The following is a 16,282-nucleotide window of genomic DNA, read 5'->3' on the forward strand; positions in this document are numbered from 1 at the left end:
TGTAGCACTAGGCGTCGAGTTACCCCCTATTGCCGACCCTTCTTCTTCTTCGGAGGAGGGGCATGAGGAGGAGCAGGCTCAGCCAGAGGCACCCCCACAGACACAGGCTACCCTAGAGGTCACCGTCGTCACCGTCGGTGGAGTTGCCATTTTGGGTGATGAGTTCGGACATTTATCATTATTTTGTGCTATTTTTAGTATTTTGCACTTCGCTTTATTACACCTTCTGGGATTTGTGTATATATATTTGTTGTTTTGGTACTTTTATTTTAGTTGTTGCATTTCGCACCGTGGTTGGTAGATATTTCATACTTTTAGTTAGATTTGCTTTATGTAGTTGCTTTATCTCTTTAGTTGTGATTAGAAAAATATTTTGGATTGTTGAAACCCAAGTTTACCCTTTTTACATAAGAAATTTGGTTTGATTGAAAAAGAAGGGATAAACTAAGGAAATTTTACAAGTTTTAAATCACAACATGCATTTAGAATAAGTTTGGCAAACAATGAAATTTTCCAAGAATTTATCTATAGGGCCCCACCCCAATTGATTGAAAATCTTTGTAGAACTTGCTTGAATTATATATTTTGTGAAGCATGTTTTTGAGCTAAGAACACAAGCATGTGAGATTTGAGCCTAATGATGTGGCTACATCTTATAACCACTTATTTTTCTTCTTGTGTGCAATTGTTCTCTTTCTATGATTGTGATCCTTGATTTGTTTAATTATATATGTCCATTATTCCTTGTATTCATGCATTTATATGATTGAGGTCATCATTTCATTCAGCTCACTCATCCAAATAAGCCTACCTTTTACCTTCCATTGTTAGCCAATTTTAAGCCTATGCTTAACCCAATTGTTCTTTATTTTAGCACATTACAAGCCTAAAGCAAAAAATAATAAATGGCCCTTGTTTGGATCTTTGATTAGCTTAGGCTAGTGAGAGTGCTTATTATTCAAGTTTGGGGAGGTTTGGGGACATTGGTTGGGATAAAAGGGTGTTTTATATTTCTACATTTGGGAATTGGGTGCATGCTCATGTATTAATCAAATGTTAGACCTTATGCATTGATGTTCTTATATATAGTTTGAAAGAAAGAAAAATGAGAAAAACAAAAGAAAAGAAAAAGAAAAATATGGAAAAGAAAAGAAAAAAATAGAAAAAGAAAGAAAGAAAAGAAGAAAAGAAAGACAATAAAAGGGGACAAAATGCCTCAAAGCAAAATTCAATAAGGATCAATGCATAAGTGTTGTGAAATGAAAAGAAAATGCATGATTATGTGAAAAAGTGAAGAATGGGTAGTTAGGTTAGAACTTAATTGTATAGGTTATCATAGGATAGGTGGGAAAGTCTAGGTTAATCAAAGATTCAAATTCTAGTCCACTTAACCATATATGACCCGACCTTGACCCTAGTCCCATTACAGCATTTGAGAAAAACCTCATGATAATTTTATGCATACATTGAATAATTGTTAATTGTTAGATGAAGAACAAATTTTGGAAAGCATGATTAGGGGGGAGGGGGAATTGAGTGAATCAACCCTTAAACACTTGAGTGACTGATGAGCGGATAATTTATACCCTTTTGGCATTGTTTTTAGGTAGTTTTTAGTATGATTTAATTACTTTTTATTATATTTTTATTAATATTTATTCCAAAATCACATTTCTGGACTTTACTATGAGTTTGTATGTTTTTCTGTGATTTCAGGTATTTTCTGGCTGAAATTGAGGGACCTGAGCAAAAATTTGATTCAGAGGCTGAAAAAGGACTGTAGATGCTGTTGGATTCTGACCCTTCTGCACTCAAACTGGATTTTCTGGAGTTACAGAAACCCAATTGGCACGTTCTTAATTGCGTTGGAACGTAGACATCCTGGGATTTCCAGCAATATATAATAGTCCATACTTTGCTCGAGATTTGATGGCCCAAACTGGCGCTAAAAGCCAGCCTAAAACTTCCTGGCGTAAAACGCCCAAACTGGCACCAGAATTGGAGTTAAACACCCAAACTGGCACCCAAGCTGGCGTTTAACTCCAAGAACAGCCTATCCATGTGTAAAGCTCAATGCTCAGCCCAAGCACACACCAAGTGGGCCCCGGAAGTGGATTTCTGCACTATCTGCACTTAGTTACTCATTTTCTGTAAACCCTGGGTTACTAGTTTAGTATAAAAACTACTTTTAAAGATTTATTATATATCTTTGGATCATCTTTGGATCACTTTTGATCTTCTGACCATTGTTCACATTTTGAGAGGCTGGCCTCATGGCCATGCCTAGACTATTTTCACTTATATATTTTCTACGGTGGAGTTTCTACACCCCAAAGATTAAGGTGTGGAGCACTGCTATTCTTCATGAATTAATGCAAGTACTATTGTTTTTCTTTCAATTCATGCCTACTTCTTCTCCAAGATATACTATTGTACTTAATTCAGTTAAGTCAGAATGAAGGGTTGACCTGTGACAATCACCCACTATCTTCGTTACTCGCTTAGCTAAGATCCGGGTGCCTGACAACCACAAACGGTCTACATGATGTTCAACGTAATCATTGGACAACAGCCGGAGTATATTCTCTTGGGTTTCTAATCAAAGATTCACATCATCTCTCCTGACAACAGAGCATATGAATCTAAGATTAGAACCTTCGTGGTATAAGCTATAACCAATTGGTAGCATTCTTGGGATCCAGAAAGTCTAAACCTTGTCTGTGGTATTCCGAGTAGGATCCGGGAAGGGATGACTGTGACGAGCTTCAAACCTGCGAATGTTGGGCGCAGTGACAGTGTGCAAAAGGACAAGGGTCTTATTCCAATGCTAGTGGGAACCGACAGATGATTAGCCGTGCAGTAGCTGTACATGGTATTTTTCATCCGAGACGAGAAATCTGACAGTTGATTAGCCGTGCAGAGATCGTACCTGGTATTTTTCATCCGAGAGGATCATACAGCTTGCCATGGAAGGGAGTATGCATGGTTAGAAGAAGGCAATAGGAAAGCAGAGGTTTAGAAGCAACAAAGCATCTCCAGACGCTTATCTGAAATTCCCACCAATGAATTACATAAGTAACTTTATTTTATTTTATGTTTTATTTATATTTTAATTATCAAAACTTCATAACCATTTGAATCCGCCTGACTGAGATTTACAAGGATGACCATAACTTGCTTCAAGCCGACAATCTCCGTGGGATCGACCCTTACTCACGTAAGGTATTACTTGGACGACCAAGTGCACTTGCTGGTTAGTTGTGCGGAGTTGTGTAAAGTGTGAATCACAATTTCCCACACCAAGTTTTTGGCGCCGTTGCCGGGGATTGTTCAAGTTCATCTTGTTGCTTAGATTAGGTAATTGATGAGCAGATAATTTATACGCTTTTTGACATTGTTTTTAGTAGGATCTAGTTACTTTTAGGGATGTTTTCATTAGTTTTTATGTTAAATTCACATTTCTGGACTTTACTATGAGTTTGTGTGTTTTTCTGTGATTTCAGGTATTTTCTGGCTGAAATTGAGGGACTTGAGCAAAAATCAGATTCAGAGGTTGAAGAAGGACTGCTGATGCTGTTGGATTCTGACCTCCCTGCACTAAAAATGGATTTTCTGGAGCTACAGAACTCTAAATGGCGCGCTTCTAATTGCGTTGGAAAGTGGACATCCAGGGCTTTCCAGCAATATATAATAGTCCATACTTTGCCCAAGTTTAGACGACGCAAACTAGCGTTCAACGCCAGCTCTCTGCCCAATTCTGGAGTTCAGCGCCAGAAAGGGATCAAAAACCAGAGTTGAACGCCAGAAATGGATCAAAACCTGGCGTTCAACTCCACAAATGGCCTCTGCACCTGGAAAGTTAAAGCTCATCCCAAGCACACACCAAGTGGGCCCCGGAAGTGGATTTATGCATCAATTACTTACTTCTGTAAACCCTAGTAGCTAGTTTATTATAAATAGGACCTCTTACTATTGTATTAGACATCCTGGATTGTATTTTGATCCTATGATCTCGTTTTGGGGGCTGGCCATCTCGGCCATGCCTGGACCTTTCACTTATGTATTTTCAACGGTAGAGTTTCTGCACTCCATAGATTAAGGTGTGGAGCTCTGCTGTTCCTCAAAGATTAATGTAAAGTACTACAGTTTTCTATTCAATTCATCTTATTTCGCTTCTAAGATATTCATTCGCACTTCAACCTGAATGTGATGAACGTGACAATCATCATCATTCCCTATGAACGCGTGCCTGACAACCACTTCCGTTCTACATCAGATTGAATGAGTATCTCTTAGATCTCTTAATCGGAGTCTTCGTGGTGTAAGCTAGAATGATGGCGGCATTCAAGAGAATCCGGAAGGTCTAAACCTTGTCTGTGGTATTCCGAGTAGGATTCAATGATTGAATGACTGTGACGAGCTTCAAACTCGCGATTGCTGGGCATAGTGACAGACACAAAAGGATAGTAAATCCTATTCCAGCATGATCGAGAACCGACAGATGAATAGCCGTGCCGTGACAGGGTGCGTTGACCATTTTCACTGAGAGGATAGGATGAAACCATTGACAAGGGTGATGCTCCAGACGATTAGCCGTGCCGTGACAGGGCATTTGGATCATTTTCCCGAGAGAAGACCGAAAGTAGCCATTGACAGTGGTGATGTATCACATAAAGCCAGCCATGGAAAGGAGTAAGACTGATTGGATGAAGATAGCAGGAGAGCAGAGGTTCAGAGGAACGAAAGCATCTCTATTCGCTTATCTGAAATTCTCACCAGTGATTTACATAAGTATTTCTATCCCTATTTTATTAATTAATTTCGAAAACCTCATTACTATTTTATATCTGCCTGACTGAGATTTGCAAGGTGACCATAGCTTGCTTCATACCAACAATCTCCGTGGGATTCGACCCTTACTCACGTAAGGTATTACTTGGATGACCCAGTGCACTTGCTGGTTAGTTGTGCGAAGTTGTGAACCATGGTATTGGCATCATGTTTTTGGCGCCATTACCAGGGAAAGAAAGAGCGATGAATTTTACATAATCAAAGTGTAATCACAATTTCTGCGCACCAAGTTTTTGGCGCCGTTGTCGGGGATTATTCGAGTTTTCGGCAAGCTTTTGGTCCGGTAACATCAGTGCCAAGTTTGATCCGGCAACAACACCAAGTTTTTGGCGCCGTTGCCGGGGATTGTTCGAGTTTGGACAACTGACGGTTCATCTTGTTGCTCAGATTAGGTAATTTCCTTTTGTTTTGTTTCCAAAAATTTTTCAAAAATCTTTCAAAAATTTCTCCTTTGTTCTTGAAAAAAAAAATAAAAAAAAAAAATAAAAATAATGTTTTCAAAAAATAAATTATTCTATGGCTTCAAAACTTTCAAGAATGAATTCTAGAGTTTCATGGTAACATGTTGAATCCTATCTGGCTGAAAAGCCATACCCAAACTCCTTTGGGATTGGTCTTCAACTAATCACCTCAATGGATGTAAATCCATTCTAAAGCTTGACTGGCTATTAAGCCATGTCTAACCCTCATATTGGAGCTTTAGACTAAAGAGTACAAGATTCCTGGAATTCATATGAAAAATTTTGAATCCTTATTTTTTCTTTTTCAAAATGATTTTCGAAAATTTTAAAATAAAAATACAAAAAAAAATCATAAAATCATAAAAATCAAAAATATTTTGTGTTTCTTGTTTCAGTCTTGAGTCATGTTATAAGTTTGGTGTCAATTGCATGTGCATCTTGCATTTTTCGAAAATTCTCATGCATTCATAGTGTTCTTCATGATCTTCAAGTTGTTCTTGGTAAGTCTTCTTGTTTGATCTTTGCATTTGCATGTTTTGTGTCTTTTCTTGTTTTTCATATGCATTCTTGAATTCTTAGTGTCTAAGCATTAAAGAATTCTAAGTTTGGTGTCTTGCATGTTTTCCTTGCATTAAAAATTTTTCAAAAATATGTTCTTGGTGTTCATCTTGACATTCAAAGTGTTCTTGGTGTTCATCTTGACATTCATAGCATTCTTGCATGCATTCATTGTTTTAATCTAAAAATTTCATGCATTGCATCATTTTTCTTGTTTTTCTCTCTCATCATAAAAATTCAAAAATAAAAAAAATATCTTTCCCTTTTTCTCTCTTAAAATTTCAAAAATTAGATTTGACTTTTTCAAAAACTTTTAAAATCTAGTTGTTTTTATGAGTCAAATCAAATTTTCAATTTAAAAATCTCATCTTTTTCAAAATCTTTTTCAAAAATCAAATCTTTTTCATTTTTTTTAGTTATTTTCGAAAATTTCAAAAATCTTTTTCTTAATTTTAACTCAAATTTTCGAAAATAACAATAACAATTAATGTTTTGATTCAAAAATTTCAAGTTTGTTAATTACGTGTTAAGAAAGATTCAAACTTTAAGTTCTAGAATCATATCTTGTGATTTCTTGTGAATCAAGTCATTAATTGTGATTTTAAAAATCAAATCTTTTTCAAAACTAATCTCAATCATATATTTTCAAAAGTATCTTCTTATCTTATCTTTTTCAAAATTTGATTTCAAAATATCTTCTCTAACTTCCCAACTCCTTATCTTTTCAAAATTTGTTTCAACCAACTAACTAACTTTTTGTTTGTTTCTTATCTTTTTCAAAACTACCTAACTAACTCTTTCTCTCTCTAATTTTCGAAAATATCTCCCTCTTTTTCAAAATTTCTTTTTAATTAAACTAATTATTTTATTTTTTATTTGAATTTTCGAAAAACTACTAACCCTTTTCAAAATTAATTTTCGAAAATTACTAACCCTCTTTCAAAAATTATTTTCGAAAATCCTCTCCCTCTCTCATCTTATTCTATTTATTTATTCATCTACTAACATCTCTTCCTCACATCACTCACCAAATTCGAACCCCCTCTTCTATCTGTGTTCAAATTTTTCTTCTTCTTCTTTTTCTACTAACAATAAGGAACCTCTTTACTGCGAAATAGAGGATTCCTCTTCTTTTCTTTTTCTCTTCTCTTTCTTATGAGAAGGGATAGAGAAAAATGCATTCTTGTTGAAGCTGATCCAGAACCTGAAAGGACTCTGAAGAGGAAACTAAGAGAAGCTAAATTACAACAATCCAGAGACAACTTGATTGAAAATTTCGAACAAGTAAAGGAGATGGCAGCCGAACCCAACAACAATGCAAGGAGAATGCTTGGTGACTTTACTGCACCTAATTCCAATTTACATGGAAGAAGCATCTCCATTCCTGCCATTGGAGCAAACAATTTTGAGCTGAAACCTCAGCTAGTTTCTCTGATGCAGCAGAACTGCAAGTTTCATGGACTTCCATCTGAAGATCCTTTTCAGTTCTTAACTGAATTCTTGCAGATATGTGATACTGTTAAGACTAATGGAGTAGATCCTGAAGTCTACAGGCTCATGCTTTTCCCTTTTGCTGTAAGAGACAGAGCTAGAGTATGGTTGGACTCTCAACCCAGAGATAGCCTAAACTCTTGGGATAAGCTGGTCATGGCTTTCATAGCCAAGTTCTTTCCTCCTCAAAAGCTTAGTAAACTTAGAGTGGACGTTCAGACCTTCAGACACAAAGAAGGTGAATCCCTCTATGAAGCTTGGGAGAGATACAAAGGACTGACCAAAAAGTGTCCTACTGACATGCTTTCAGAATTGACCATCCTGGATATATTCTATGATGGTTTATCTGAGCTATCAAAGATGTCATTAGATACTTCTGCAGGTGGATCCATTCACCTAAAGAAAATGCCTGCAGAAGCTCAAGAACTCATTAACATGGTTGCTAATAACCAGTTCATGTACACTTCTGAGAGGAATCCTGTGAGTAATGGGACGCCTATGAAGAAGGGAGTTCTTGAAATTGATACTCTGAATGCCATATTGGCTCAGAATAAAATATTGACTCAGCAAGTCAATATGCTTTCTCAGATTCTGAATGGAATGCAAGCTGCATCCAACAGTACTCAAGAGGCATCTTCTAAAGAAGAAGCTTATGATCCTGAAAACCCTGCAATAGCAGAGATGAATTACTTAGGTGAACCTTATGGAAACACCTATAATCCATCATGGATAAATCATCCAAATCTCTCATGGAAGGATCAAAGGCCTCAACAAGGCTTTAATAATGGTGGAAAAAACAGGTTTAGCAATAGCAAGCCTTTTCCATCATCCACTCAGCAACAGACAGAGAATTCTGAGCAGAATCCATCTAGCTTAGCAAACTTAGTCTCTGATCTATCTAAGGCCACTGTGAGTTTCATGAATGAAACAAGGTCTTCCATTAGAAATTTGGAAGCACAAGTGGGCCAGCTGAGTAAAAGGATCACTGAAATCCCTCCTAGTACTCTCCCAAGCAATACAGAAGAGAATCCAAAAGGAGAGTACAAGGCCATTGACATAACCAAAATGGCCGAACCCAATAAGGGAGAGGAGGACGTGAATCCCAAGGAGGAAGACCTCCTGGGACGCCCAGTGATCAATAAGGAGTTTCCCTCTGAGGAACCAAAGGACTCTGAGGCTCATCTAGAGACCACAGAGATTCCATTGAACCTCCTTATGCCATTCATGAGCTCTGATGAATATTCCTCTTCTGAAGAGAATGAGGATGTTACTGAAGAGCAAGCTGCCAAGTTCATTGGTGCAATCATGAAGCTAAATGCCAAATTATTTGGTATTGAGACTTGGGAAGATGAACCTCCCTTGTTCACCAATGAACTAAGTGATCTGGATCAACTGACATTGCCTCAGAAGAGACAGGATCCTGGAAAGTTCATAATACCTTGTACCATAGGCACCATGATCTTTAAGGCTCTGTGTGATCTTGGTTCAGGGATAAACCTCATGCCCCTCTTTGTAATAGAGAAACTGGAAATCTATGGGGTGCAAGCTGCTAAAATCTCATTAGAGATGGCAGACAATTCAAGAAAACAGGCTTATGGACAAGTAGAGGACGTATTAGTAAAGGTTGAAGGCCTTTACATCCCTGCTGATTTCATAGTCCTGGATACTGGAAAGGAAGAGGATGAATCCATCATCCTAGGAAGACCTTTCCTAGCCACAGCAAGAGCTGTGATTGATGTGGACAGAGGAGAATTGATCCTTCAATTAAATAAGGACAACCTTGTGTTTACAACTCAAGGATCTCTCTCTGCATCCATGAAAAGGAAGCAGAAAAAGCTTCTCTCAAAGCAGAGTCAACCAAAGCCCCCACAGTCAGACTCTAAGTTTGGTGTTGGGAGGCCACAACCAAACTCTAAGTTTGGTGTTGAACTCCCATATCCAAACTCTAAGTTTGGTGTTGGGGGAGTCTCAACAATGCTCTGAACATCTGTGAGGCTCCCTGAGAGCCCACTGTCAAGCTATTGACATTAAAGAAGCGCTTGTTGGGAGGCAACCCAATTTCTATTTATCTAACTATATTTTTCTTAGTTATATGTCTTTATAGGTTCATGATCATGTGGAGTCACAAAATAAACGAAAAATTTAGAAACAGAATCAAGAACAGCAGAAGAAAAATCACACCCTGGAGGAAGCACCTGTCTGGCGTTCAACGCCAGAACAGAGCATGGTTCTGGCGCTGAACACCCAAAATGGGCAGTGTCTGGGCACTGAACGCCCAAAATGGACATCATCTGGGCGCTGAACGCCAGAATGGCACCCTGGAGAAGAGCTGGTGCTGAACGCCCAGAACAAGCATGCTTCTGGCGTTCAACGCCAGAAATGGCCAACAAATGGGCGTTGAACGCCCAAAATGGGCACCAACCTGGCGCTGAACGCCCAGAAGTTGTGTGCAAGGGCATTTTACATGCCTAATTTGGTGCAAGGTTGTAAATCCTTGAACACCCCAGGATCTGTGGACCCCACAGGATCCCCACCTACCTCACCCTCTCTCTCCATTCATGATCATCCCTTCTGTTTTCCATTCACCACTCACATCCATACATCCCACTTACCTACAAAATTCAATATCTCTTTCCCACCCAATCCCACCCATATGGCCGAATACACACATCCCCCCATCTCCTCCATATCTTCTTCTTCTTCCTCTATTCTTTCTTCTTTTGCTCGAGGGCAAGCAACATTCTAAGTTTGGTGTGGTAAAAGCATAAGCTTTTTGTTTTTCCATTACCATTGATGGCACCTAAACCTCTAAAAGAGGGGAAGGGAAGACAAAGGCTTCCACCTCCGAGTCATGGGAGATGGAAAGATTCATCTCAAGGGTCTATAGCTCAGTGGTAGAATATGTGGCTGCAAATCAAGAGATCCCTGAGATACCTCAGGGGATGCACTTCCCTCCACATAAATATTAGGAGCAAATCAACACCTCCCTAGGAGAATTAAGTTCCAACATGGGATAATTAAGAGTGGAACATCAAGAGCACTCCATCATCCTTCATGAAATAAGAGAAGATCAAAAAGCAATGAGGGAGGAGCAACAAAGACAAGGAAGAGACATAGAAGAGCTCAACGACATCTTTGGTTCCTCAAGAAGGAAACGCCAATTCATTCCTTGTTCTTATTTCTTCTGTTTTTCGTTTTCTATGTTATGTGCTTATCTATGTTTGTGTCTTCATTACATGATCATTAGTAGTTAGTAACTATGTCTTAAAAGTTATGAATGTCCTATGAATCCATCTCCTCTCTTAAATGAAAAATGTTTTAATTCAAAAGAACAAGAAGTACATGAGTTTTGAATTTATCCTTGAACTTAGTTTAATTATATTGATGTGGTGACAATGCTTCTTGTTTTCTGAATGTGTGCTTAAACAGTGCATATGTCTTTTGAAGTTGTTGTTTAAGAATGTTAAATATGTTGGCTCTTGAAAGAATGATGACTAGGAGACATGTTATTTGATAATCTGAAAAATCATAAAAATTATTCTTGAGGCAAGAAAAAGCAGCAAAGAATAAAGCTTGCAGAAAAAAAAATAGGCGAAAAAAAATAGAAAGAAAAAGAAAAAGCAAGCAGAAAAAGCCAAAAGCTCTTAAAACCAAGAGGCAAGAGCAAAAAGCCAATAACCCTTAAAACCAAAAGGCAAGGGCAAATAAAAAGGATCCCAAGGCTTTGAGCATCAGTGGATAGGAGGGCCTAAAGGAATAAAATCCTGGCCTAAGCGGCTAAACCAAGCTGTCCCTAACCATGTGCTTGTGGCGTGAAGGTGTCAAGTGAAAACTTGAGACTGAGCGGTTAAAGTCAAGGTCCAAAGCAAAAGAAGAGTGTGCTTAAGAACCCTGGACACCTCTAATTGGGGACTTTAGCAAAGCTGAGTCACAATCTGAAAAGGTTCACCCAATTATGTGTCTGTGGCATTTATGTATCCAGTGGTAATACTGGAAAACAAAGTGCTTAGGGCCACGACCAAGACTCATAAAGAAGCTGTGTTCAAGAATCATCATACTGAACTAGGAGAATCAATAACACTATCTGAACTCTGAGTTCCTATAGATGCCAATCATTCTGAACCTCAATGGATAAAGTGAGATGCCAAAACTATTCAAGAAAAAAAAAAAGCTACAAGTCCCGCTCATATGATTGAAGCTATGTTTCATTGATAGTTTGGAATTTATAGTATATTCTCTTCTTTTTATCCTATTTGATTTTCAGTTGCTTGGGGACAAGCAACAATTTAAGTTTGGTGTTGTGATGAGCGGATAATTTATACGCTTTTTGACACTGTTTTTAGTATGTTTTTAGTAGGATATAGTTACTTTTAGGGATGTTTTCATTAGTTTTTATGTTAAATTCACATTTCTGGAGTTTACTATGAGTTTGTGTGTTTTTCTGTGATTTCAGATATTTTCTGGCTGAAATTGAGGGACTTGAGCAAAAATCAGATTCAGAGGTTGAAGAAGGACTGCTGATGCTGTTGGATTCTGACCTCCCTGCACTCAAAATGGATTTTCTGGAGCTACAGAACTCGAAATGGCACGCTTCTAATTGCGTTGGAAAGTAGACATCCAGGGCTTTCCAGAAATATATAATAGTCCATACTTTGCCCAAGTTTAGATGACACAAACTGGCGTTCAACGCCAGCTCTCTGCCCAATTCTGGAGTTCAGCGCCAGAAAAGGATGAAAAACCAGAGTTGAACGCCAGAAATGGATCAAAACCTGGCTTCAACTCCACAAATGGCCTCTGCACGTGGAAAGTTAAAGCTCAGCCCAAGCACACACCAAGAGGGCCCCGGAAGTGGATTTATGCATCAATTACTTACTTCTGTAAACCCTAGTAGCTAGTTTATTATAAATAGGACCTCTTACTATTGTATTAGACATCCTGGATTGTATTTTGATCCTGTGATCTCATTTTGGGGGCTGGCCATCTCGGCCATGCCTGGACCTTTCACTTATGTATTTTCAACGGTAGAGTTTCTGCACTCCATAGATTAAGGTGTGGAGCTCTGCTGTTCCTCAAAGATTAATGCAAAGTACTACTGTTTTCTATTCAATTCATCTTATTTCGCTTCTAAGATATTCATTCGCACTTCAACCTGAATGTGATGAACGTGACAATCATCATCATTCCCTATGAACGCGTGCCTGACAACCACTTCCGTTCTACATCAGATTGAATGAGTATCTCTTAGATCTCTTAATCGGAGTCTTCGTGGTGTAAGCTAGAATGATGGCGGCATTCAAGAGAATCCGGAAGGTCTAAACCTTGTCTGTGGTATTCCGAGTAGGATTCAATGATTGAATGACTGTGACGAGCTTCAAACTCGCGATTGCTGGGCGTAGTGACAGACGCAAAAGGATAGTAAATCCTATTCCAGCATGATCGAGAACCGACAGATGAATAGCCGTGCCGTGACAGGGTGCGTTGACCATTTTCACTGAGAGGATAGGATGAAACCATTGACAAGGGTGATGCCTCCAGACGATTAGCCGTGCCGTGACAGGGCATTTGGATCATTTTCCCGAGAGAAGACCGAAAGTAGCCATTGACAGTGGTGATGTATCACATAAAGCCAGCCATAGAAAGGAGTAATACTGATTGGATGAAGATAGCAGGAAAGTAGAGGTTCAGAGAAACGAAAGCATCTCTATTCGCTTATCTAAAATTCTCACCAGTGATTTACATAAGTATTTCTATCCCTATTTTATTAATTAATTTCGAAAACCTCATTACTATTTTATATCTGCCTGACTGAGATTTGAAAGGTGACCATAGCTTGCTTCATACCAACAATCTCCGTGGGATTCGACCCTTACTCACGTAAGGTATTACTTGGACGACCCAGTGCACATGCTGGTTAGTTGTGCGAAGTTGTGAACCTTGGTATTGGCATCATGTTTTTGGCGCCATTACCAGGGAAAGAAAGAGCGATGAATTTTACATAATCAAAGTGTAATCACAATTTCTGCGCACCAGTAATTTTATTTTATGTTTAAGATTTTTACTTTTATTTTTTATTTTCGAAAAAAATATACAAAAAATTTTAGTATTCAAAAAATTCAAAAAAAAAATTATATTTCTTGTTAGAGTCTAGTGTCAAATTTTAAGTTTCGTGTCAACTGCATGTGTTCTTCTTTGATCTTCAAGTTGTTCTTGATAATTTTCCTTGTTTGATCTTTAATTCTTCTTGTTTTGTGTCTTTTCTTGTTTTTCATATGCATTTTCGAATTCATAGTGTCTAAACATTAAAAATTTATAAGTTTGGTGTCTTGCATGTTTTTCTTTTCTTAAAAATTTTCAAAAATATGTTCTTGATGTTCATCATGATCTTCAGAGTGTTCTTGGTGTTCATCTTGACATTCAAAGTGTTCTTGCATGCATTATTAGTTTTGATCTAAAATTTCTATGTTTTGTGTCATTTTGTTGTTTTTCTCTTCCTTCATTAATTAAAAAAAATCAAAAATAATATATTTCCTTTATTTTACTAATAAATTTCAAAATTTTAGTTTGATTTGGTCAAAAATTTTTAAAATTTAGTTGTTTCTTATTAGTCAAGTCAAAATTTTAATTTAAAAATTCTATCTTTTCAAATCTTTTGCAAAATCAAAACTTTTTCATTTTTCTTTCATGTTTTTCAAAAATTCTCCAAAATTAATTTTCAAAATCTTTTCCTTAATTTCATTTCATATTTTCGAAATTATTACTAACAATTAATATTTTGAATCAAATATTTCAAGTTGTTACTTGCCTATTAAGAAAGGTTCAATCTTTAAATTCTAGAATTATATATTTTAGTTTCTTGTTAGTCAAGTAATCAACTTTAATTTCAAAAATCAAATCTTTTTAATTTCCATTTCAAATCTTTTTCAAAATGAATTTCAATCATATCTTTTTAAAAATTTAATTTCAAAATCTTTTTCTAACTTCTTATCTTTTCAAAATTGATTTTCAAATCTTTTTCAATTAACCACTTGACTTGTTTGTTTTAATTTAAAAAAAAATGTTTACTATTTCTTATCTTTTTTAAAATCACCTAATTAGTTCTCTCTCTCATTAATTTCGAAAACTAACTAACAACTTTTTGAAAAATCTTTTTAATTGATTAATTTATTTAGTTTTCAAATTACCTTTATTTCTCTTCTTAAATTTCGAATTCTAACTAATAATTAAAATAAAAACAAAAATAATTTTCTTTTCTTTTTAATTATATTCGAAAACTCTCTCTCTCATCTCTTTCTATTTATTTTATTTATTTACTAACACTTCTCTTCTTCGTATAATTCGAACCCTCTCTCTCTCTCTGTGTTCGAATTCTTCTCATTCTATCCCTATCTCATTCTTCTATTCTTCTACTCATATAAAGGAATCTTTATACTGTGACATAGAGGATTCCTCTTCTTTTTCTATTCTCTTCTTTTTCATATGAGCAGGAACAAGGATAAAAACATTCTTGTTGAAGTTGATCCTGAACCTGAAAGGACTCTAAAGAGGAAGCTAAGAGAAGCTAAAGCACAACACTCTGGAGAGGACCTAACAGAGATTTTCAAAAAAGAAGAAGTTATGGCAGCCAAAAATAACAACAATAGTGGAGATGCAAGGAAGGTTCTTGGTGACTTTACTGCACCAACTTTTGACTTCTATGGAAGAAACATCTTAATTCCTGCAATTGGAGCAAACAACTTTGAGCTTAAGCCTCAATTAGTTTTTGTAATGCAGCAGAATTGCAAGTTTCATGGACTTCTATTGGAAGATCCTCATCAGTTTTTAGCTAAATTCTTGCAAATCTGTGATATTGTTAAGACCAATGGGGTTAATCCTGAGGTCTACAGACTTATGCTTTTCCCCTTTGCTGTAAGAGACAGAGCTAGGATATGGTTGGACTCACAACCTAAAGAAAGCCTGAACTCTTGGGAAAAGTTGGTCAATGCTTTCTTGGCCAAATTCTTTCCACCTCAAAAGTTGAGCAAGCTTAGAGTGGAAGTTCAAACCTTCAGACAGAAGGAACGTGAATCCCTCTATGAAGCTTGGGAAAGATACAAGCAATTGATCAGAAGGTGTCCTTCTAACATGCTTTCAAAATAGAGCATCTATGTATATTCTATGATGGTCTGTCTGAATTGTCCAAGATGTCATTAGACCACTCTACTGGTGGATCTCTTCATCTGAAGAAGACACCTGCAGAAGCCCAGGAACTCATTGAAATGGTTACAAATAACCAGTTCATGTACACTTTTGAAAGAAATCCTGTGAATAATGGGACAACTTAGAAGAAAGGAGTTCTTGAGATTGATACTCTGAATGCCATATTGGCTCAGAATAAAATATTGACTCAGTAGGTCAATATGATTTCTCAAAATCTGACTGGAATGCAAGCTGCATCCGGCAATACTAAAGAAGCTTCATCTGAAGGAGAAGCTTATGACCCTGAGAATCCTAGAATGGAAGAGGTAAATTACATGGGAGAATCCTATTGAAATACCTATAATCCTTCATGGAAAAATCATCCTAATTTCTCATGGAAGGATCAACAGAAGCCTCAACAAGGCTTCAATAATAATAATGGTGGGAGAAATAAGTTTGGCAATAGCAAGTCTTTTCCATCATCTTCTGAGCAACAGACAGAGAATTCCAAGCAGAGCCTCTCTAACTTAGCAACCATAGTCTCTGATCTATCTAAAACCACTCTCAGTTTCATGACTAAAACAAGGTTCTTGATCAGAAATTTGGAGGCACAAGTGGGTCAGCTGAGTAAAAGAGTTACTAAAATCCCTCCTAGTACTCTCCCAAGCAATACACAAGAGAACCCAAAGAGAGAGTGCAAGGCCATCAATATGTTCAACATGGCCGAACCTAAAGAGGAGGAAAAT

The 16,282-nt window shown here is 37.1% G+C and overlaps 2 non-coding genes across 2 annotated transcripts; both read right to left on the reverse strand.

Moving 5' to 3' along the window:
- Nucleotides 1-7,559: 7,559 nt before the first annotated feature.
- On the reverse strand, nucleotides 7,560-7,667 carry LOC148577745 (small nucleolar RNA R71). Its single transcript, XR_015903717.1, has one exon. It is a non-coding gene; the product is annotated as a small nucleolar RNA R71 (small nucleolar RNA).
- Nucleotides 7,668-15,380: 7,713 nt separating this feature from the next.
- On the reverse strand, nucleotides 15,381-15,488 carry LOC148577746 (small nucleolar RNA R71). The gene has a single exon (XR_015904327.1). It is a non-coding gene; the product is annotated as a small nucleolar RNA R71 (small nucleolar RNA).
- Between the last annotated feature and the right edge of the window lie 794 nt (nucleotides 15,489-16,282).

Source organism: Arachis ipaensis, chromosome B1 (genome assembly GCF_059453495.1).
Source record: "Arachis ipaensis isolate K30076 ecotype BB chromosome B1, ASM5945349v1, whole genome shotgun sequence".
Classification (NCBI taxonomy): domain Eukaryota; kingdom Viridiplantae; phylum Streptophyta; class Magnoliopsida; order Fabales; family Fabaceae; genus Arachis; species Arachis ipaensis.